The sequence below is a fragment of the Cynara cardunculus genome (genome assembly GCF_001531365.2).
Source record: "Cynara cardunculus var. scolymus isolate 2C chromosome LG 2, CcrdV1, whole genome shotgun sequence".
Classification (NCBI taxonomy): Eukaryota; Viridiplantae; Streptophyta; class Magnoliopsida; order Asterales; family Asteraceae; genus Cynara; species Cynara cardunculus.
This window is the reverse complement of record NC_037529.1, coordinates 2,637,101-2,645,082: the sequence shown is the minus strand read 5'-3', so window position 1 is coordinate 2,645,082 and position 7,982 is coordinate 2,637,101. Positions and strand designations below refer to the sequence as shown.

General features: G+C 33.6%; 1 pseudogene; it reads right to left on the bottom strand.

The window, feature by feature from the left end:
• Positions 1-2,782: 2,782 nt before the first annotated feature.
• LOC112508209 lies at positions 2,783-5,998 on the bottom strand (annotated as a pseudogene).
• Positions 5,999-7,982: the final 1,984 nt, after the last annotated feature.

The window sequence follows — 7,982 nt, the reverse complement described above, 5'->3', positions numbered from 1 at the left end:
TAAAATAAGATGTTTATCTTGTATTTGATTATGTTTATCTGCAATTAGTTACACGAATTCAGATATGGAGCTTTAATAAGTTGTACTTACGCACATTTTACTTGTAATCTTGAGTTTTAAGTAATATGCATTAATAAACAGTACTTTACGCATAAAAAGTGGTTTTTAAAAGTTTTATCAAATGATTTATATTATTGAATATATATTTTTTTATATAATTTAATTTAAGTTTAATAATAAAACAATTTATTTTTGGTTTAATATTATAAATTTTATAAAGATAATAATTAAGTATTCTGTTAGAATTTAATTATTATACTAATTATATTTAGATTTTTTATATTTAAAAATGAGATGTTTATCCTGTATTTGATTGTATTTATCTGCAGTTAGTTACACGAATTCAGATATGGGATGAAATCGTTTAGGGATGAACAAGTTTAAAAGTTTTTAAGAGTTTTAGCCAAATGTTTTATAAGATAGTATAGATAAACAATATTTTTATGCATAAAAATGCTTTTTAATATAGTAAGATATATATATATATATATATATATAGATATATATATATTAGCGACGAATGAAAAAATAATTACACATGTATTGGGATTTTGAATCCATCTACTCATAACTCATTACAAAACTTGAAATTCTTGATTGAATAAAGAAATACAATCATTTTGAATTTGAATTTGAATTGAGAAAGTAAAAGTTGAAGAAGACTCTGATGGAAAGAACGTCTGAAACATTCCTAGTTGAGTTTAAAACCCTCGTATCAAAAGCTTGTACACCATGTTTTGCGAGTTGTAAAGAATTAAAATAATAAAAATCTAATAGTTTGATTTTCTCTATTTTAAAATACTCTACTAAACTAAATATTAAAATATGACACTTAATATACAAAATTAAATGTTTTTTAAATTATTTTACATAAAACAAAAATCGGCGTCTTCTTCATCAACCTTCAATTCTTTCTTGTCTTTCTTCATCTTTCCTTTTTACTATGTAATTAAAAATAGAGAACAACGCCGTCAAAGACTTACATTTTTATGGGGTTTCTGTAAACATAATTTTACCTTTAATAACTGTGTAGATATAGAGCCCTCCAGAGAAGTAGTTCTTTTTTAGGGCCATTTTTAGATCATTTGATTCTTGTTTCTTTATTAGATCTGAACCATTCATTTTTATTCATTACTCTCATATACTTGTGTTAGCTGGAAAAGGAAGAAAAAGAGAAGCTATTTTCACCCAGCTACGTTCCAATTTTTTTGGAGGCTCTGCTACATCCAAAACTTTTGATTACATTGCATAAATGAGATAAAATATGAACATAAATGAACTAAACCTAAAACGATTAACAAGAAACTCAACCTAAACCATTAATCATTTGAACCTAAAACCAAACCATTAATGGTTTGAACCTAAATAACTTCGGCTGTAGTTTTACACAGTTCAATAAAAGACCCTGATCACATGTAAATTTGGGCCCCAAAATTTCGGATGCCTTGTTCAAAATTTCACATTTAACATACTAAGGGACCGCCATGTTTTCACCTTACCCAAACTGGTCTTGACAGAAGGGAGTCTCTGGAAAAGCAAGAGAAGAGAAAAAGCAATGTCTGACCATTGCTAATAAACTCAATACATAAAAAAAAAAAAAAAAAAAAACTTGTACATCATGCTTAATGAGTTGTAATTAAGAGATTTTTGAAATTTTTGCAATAAAATGATTGTACATTGTGCTTAAATACTTGTATTTAAGACTTATAGCATAAACTTTTTTAAACTTTTTACTAAAACAATCATTTCTTCCTCTTTGGACATCAAGTTTTAGTGAATTATCTGTGTTAAGAGTTTTCTCCATTACTTTATGTTTTAAATAAGTTGTTGAAGATGCTCTAATTGTATTCTTAATATATTGTTAAATGCATCTCTATTTATTAATTTATTTTTCGTATAGATCAACATCAAAACTTACTTTTTATATTCTTAATTTATGATTTAACTAACATAAAAAGGGGTGTGGATAGAATTCCCGTTGTCTTTTATCTTTCCATAAGGGGAGGCTAACGGCAACCCTAACCTCCTATACAATCATTTATTTATTTTTTGTTGTTTATATATATATATATATATATATATATATGGTTGGGTTCACGTGAGACCAAGGGTTTTTCGTGAGACTCATAAGACCAATTTATGTTCATTGATCAACTTTATAAGCTAATGATCTAATGGTCTAAAGTTGTACAGTGACAATTTTATGATTATTGGTCTCATATGATCACAAGTATATATATAGAGAGTTTGTTTTAAATACAACCCATCGCATTTGTACAACCAATACAATCCAATATATTGAGATATTTATGGAAATGATGAGAGTTCATTTATTATGATTTGAATATTTATGGAAGATGAATATGATTCATTAATTATGATCGATACTTTATATTAGGAAACAATAAAAACTTCTATGAAATCGCATATTAATCAAATGAAATGGACGGTTGTGTTGGTTGTACAAATGTCAAGGGTTGTATAATATATATATAGACTTGGTAGACCGTAAGACTTAATTAATACCTACCATTCCAGATATAAAGTCTGCAGTTAATACCTAAACTTTGTGATCGATCGATCCCCTGGGAGTTATTTGGGTCTTGCTTCATTTCCTTTTAGGCTTTTCAAATCCTTTCTTCAAGATTCAAGAAAGAGAACACACACACACACATACACAAAAAGAGAAGAGGTTCGAAATTGGGTAAACAAAACCAATCTCTTAGAATGAAGCGGCAGCAGGTGGTTTCAGTTGTTGAGCTTCTTCACCCCATGCATGGTGTCTGTAATGAAGGTGCCTTCAATCATATGCTCATATTGCATATTGCATATTGGTAACAAGATATATGGGTAACACAAAAACTGTTAAAGAATCTTATCCATAACCGATAAGATTTTAGATTTTAAACTGAAAAACCGCATACCCGGATAAGAAGCCGCACCGTGCACTGTATATAATATAAAAAGCAACGCCACCACCTGTTTACGGATATATAATTACAAAACTATGAAGACAACCAGAGAAATCTGTATGCATAAGCTGTGAATCCCGTTAAACTTATTAAGCTGCCAACAAACAGGCCCTAATTTTTCGTTGATGTTATCTTTAGGAAATGATGGTATTAGTCAAGGTGTGTGCAAGCTGACGCAGACATCCATAGTTACCAAGAAAAACAAACCTGCTCGCATCTTTCTTCAATGGCTTTCTCGCCGCCAGCCCCATCAAGAACAACTGTATCGTCTTTTGATACAGTAACCTACATAGAAAATTCACACGTGAATGCTTCATTATGAATTGCTACTTGTTACAGTTACAAATGAACACGGTGTAGGAAGCCGAATGCCTTTTTGCAAGTTCCGAGCATTTCTGGTCCCATCTTTTCGAGGTTCATACCGAGCTCTTCTGTGATCAACTACAACAAATTCGTTACAAACACATAACAAACCACAACATCACTCGGGAAAAGTAGTATAACCGACCAAGTGAAAGAATCAAGATTATAGACATAAAGAATCCTACCTCCCCTCCGGTAAGTGTTGCAAGGTCCTGCAAATTTGACTTCCGATTCTCTCCAAATCCAGGGGCTTTGATGGCACAGACCTAACGAATATTTTCATATTAGATCAAGCCATAGAATCGGCCAATGGTCGATTATGAAGATCAGATGATGATACCTTGATACCCGCACGCACGAAGCTTGTTAAGAATGAGAGTGGCTAACGCCTCGCTTTCAGCAACAATCAACAACGGTCTTTGCTTCTGAGAATGTAACAAAACCTAATGACTGCAACTGCAAGGTTTCGATACATATGAAACCATTTATCATCATTAATCCGTTACATTACCTACCTTCAATGCCAACTCCAGAACTTAACAATAGAATTCAAGCTCGAGATTTTCTTTTCGTGTATTAAAATCAAAGGATCGTCTAGTTCCTGTGGAAAGAAAGAACGTCGGTTTATATACCATTAAGCTGTTTTGCAGGTGAGATGGTCTAACACTCTTAACTCATTGATCAACAAAGGGCGATCCAAGACAGTGTTCTTACGCATTTTTGGTTCTTTGGATTGGTGATCAAGTGTTTCACATGTGGTGCCTGAAAGTTTATAACAGCAAACAAAGCCTCACATCATCATCCAAGTGAGCCACAGAAGTAAAGAAAACTGTTGGTCCTGGAATAGTAATGACTAACACAACAAGTGTTCATAGAGGGAGGGTTTAATACAAACACAACAACCGACTTTCACTTTTTAATTATGTGTTCATTAAACCAAACAAAAACCAATCACTTAAATGTGCAAAAAAGCAACATTATTGGTAGCATTAGCAACCTGCTTGACAAGGCTCGCACCAACGTTCTTGACCCTGTCTTTAAATTCGATACTCTTTGCAACGGTTACACCATCCTTGGGGGCACCATAACTTTGTTCTATGACAACATTACGTCCCTTCAAAAAGTCGAACAAAATTAGCTCACTGAAAACCATTTGGTGTTTCCCATTGAGAAATGGAACCAAAACTCCTTTGCAAATGTAAGAGTATGTAGAACCATAGATTACTTTCTAAAAGATATCTTGAAAATAGTCCAAGTCTAACCAATCAACACGCCTCTCTAATTGGGACTAGATGGCAAGATTGTGCCAAAGTGTCGGTCCTGATGGTGGTAGATATTTACTCTGATACCATACAAGAATATATGGAACCTCATTAGGTTGCTCTCCAAAAGAGATCTTCAGAAGAGAGGTTGCCTTCATATATTGAGGAGAAATGGTCCAAGTCTACTGGACATGCACACAGATCAGAAGTTTGTAGGACCAAGTTATGTAAGGGGTTGATTACCAAACACTTACGAGCAAGAGTAACCCCTCTCACTTACCTTATTGTGTAACATTCTCTGCTACCAAAATGAATTGTTGGTAAGCATCTTTTACCGATAAGCTTTTACCGAGTAAGAGTCTTCTCTCACTTATTGTGCAAGATTCTTGGTACTTCTATGCCTCTTACCATGTAAGATTCTTGGTCATGCTTACCTGGTAAGGTAAATGACACCCGGTATGTAAGATCCCACATCAATTGGGGAGGGGAACTAAGGTTGTCTTAAACGGGATTGGATACCTCCTCTACTAGACGTTTTTTTTTTAAACCGTGAGTCTAGGTGTGGACAATATCTGGTTAACGCCCTAAGGGGGCGTTTGTTTGATGGAATGGTTTTGAGGGATTTGGATTTCGTGGAAGGATTTGGAATTGAAGGGATTTGAATTTGGAAGCATTTGGAATCTTTGGTGTATTTGGTTTAATAGATTTGGAATGGAAGGAAATTCCATTTTTATACATATTTTATATAAAAATTATAAATAATTATAGAAATAATTAAATTACCTTTTTAGTAACGAATTATTAGAAAATAAATGTTTTTAACATATTTTAAAACATTATTATCTACAAATCCTGTGAAATCTCAACCACCTGAAGGATTTCAAAATCCTATTTTTGAGAAATTTCAACAGAAGCTTAGGATTTCAAATATGAAATACAGACAATCCTGTATTCGAAACACGGGATTGAAATGGATTTGAAATCCAAATCCTCTCGAATACATTTCATTCCTGTAAACCAAACGGACCCTGAGAGTATGATGCCAACAATGAACTATTTAGCTATGCAGAAGATCCAACATTCAATTTATGCTCGTTGAAATTACTACTGGCTCTAATTCAATCAAGAACACAAGTTCCAAAAGAAGTGCAAATTGGCAATGAACATATAACACACAGAAAATGGTGAAATGTGTTTTACTTTTGGACCCATTGCGACTTGGACGGCATCGGCGAGCTCTTCGACACCTCTAAGCATCAAAGCCCTCGCTTCCACTCCAAATCTGGTCTCCTTCGCTGCGTAGTTCCGATTCCAACCTAACCTGCTACTTATCTTAATCATCATACCAAAAAAAACTCCAACGCATTAATTTATGATCTCACACAATGCGTCACAAGGAAATGTTGATGATCTGTTTAGAAAATTATTGGAAGTTGAATGACTGCTGAGAACTGTTACCAACGATCCTGAAAATTGTATAATTAATAATAAAAAGTTAGTCCAATTCAGACATTTTCTAGGAAGCATAACGACTTCAAATGATCGAAATTGTATTAGATACCGACCGAGACCATCGTTTTAAAGTGTCTGTTAATTACGATGGCATTTTAGTTTTTTTTTTTGTTTTTTGGTTCGCTGAATGTTGTTTTTCGTCCTTGTGTTATTATGCATGCTACCCCCACACTCTGTGTCATATGGCCCTACCCCCTTTCCGTCACCTACTTCAGCACTAGCTTTTACAACCATCTTCTCGGGAGAGAATGGGAGGGTGTGTGTGAGTTTATTTGTTCTATTTGTTGTATATACTTCAAAAAAAATCATCCAAATACTTTGGATCACCCTCACCTCTTTTCCTTTTTCTTTCTAGAACACGCACTTATCTAAGATAACCCATCTTCTACAATCTCCAAGAAAACCAATCTTCTCAGTTGATGAATCAGATGAAGATAAAAACGAAGGTAAATCCAAAATCCATCTTCTTAATCAAGAAAAACCCTAAAGAAACTTGCACATCTCTGCCACCATTGAAAAAGCTCCAAGGTTGTAACGGGTGGCAAGTTTCAACCGCCATTAACAAAGCAAGGGAGGATATGGGTGATCGGGGCGTGGGATCGACAGCGAGGATGGGAACTACAAGATAAGATTTGTACATATCGATTTTCTGTAGATATTGATTCATGGGCAGGCATTCATTTTGTCACAAGGAAAGGCCTCTGGTCTCCCGAAGAAGATGAAAAGCTCATAAATCACAATATCACATCTCGAAGCCCAGCCATTGCTGCTGGAGTTCCATCTCTAAACTTGTAGGTCTGCGGAGATGTGGCAAAAGTTCCAGGCTACGGTGGATCAACTACCTTCGCCTGATTTGAAAAGTTGCAGGCTACGGCCATGGCTGCTGGAGTTCCATCCCTTCATCTTGTATCGATTTTGAATTTGGGTTTTTGTTCAGATGGTCTCAAATTGCAGAATTTCATCATGTTGGTGCATCTTACGATTCTCTTTGGTTCCATAGATGGATGCTATTTGGATGATAAATTCATTGAGTTTGAAAATTCTGAGTTGGACATTGAGGTTTCCATCAATGCTGAAATTAATACATAATCTCTTTTTTATATTAAAAACCATTTAATCAATATTTTTATCAAACAAACAAAAATATTGACTAGGGGTAAAATGGTCATTTTAGGTATGCAGACTGTTTATTTTGTTCATACAGGTTTTAATAGAAAATAAACCGAACAATCCCTAAATCAACATTTGTTCCCCTTTTAACCAATGTGGGATATTACAATCCAACAGGAGCCCAACGTAGTCCAGTTCCCGGCTCTTATACCATCTACAACATCTCAAAGCTTACCATACCAAATATTATCCGTTCTATCCACATTTGAATTCACAGTTTTATAAGACATCAAAAAAAGGTATCAAACCCCTAATAAGTCAATATGTGTTCACTTCCCAACCAACATGGAATCTTACAATATGCATATAAGTTTTCTCAGGAAAAACATGTAATTATTTGATGGTGTGTATAAATTCACCACACAAGAAAATTGTTTTAATTTATAGATCTTAGACTAACAAGAAAAATCTCAAAGTAGTTGCATGCATTACAACTTACACACACATATATATATATATATATATATATATATATATATATAAATACTATATTATAAAGTATTTGACAAAAACTCTTAAAAATCATTTTTTATGTTAAAGCATTATTTATTAATACATGTTACTTAAAACTCAATATTACAAGTGATTGCGCGTAAGTACAACTTATTAAAACTCCATATTTAAATTTGTGTAACTAACTGCA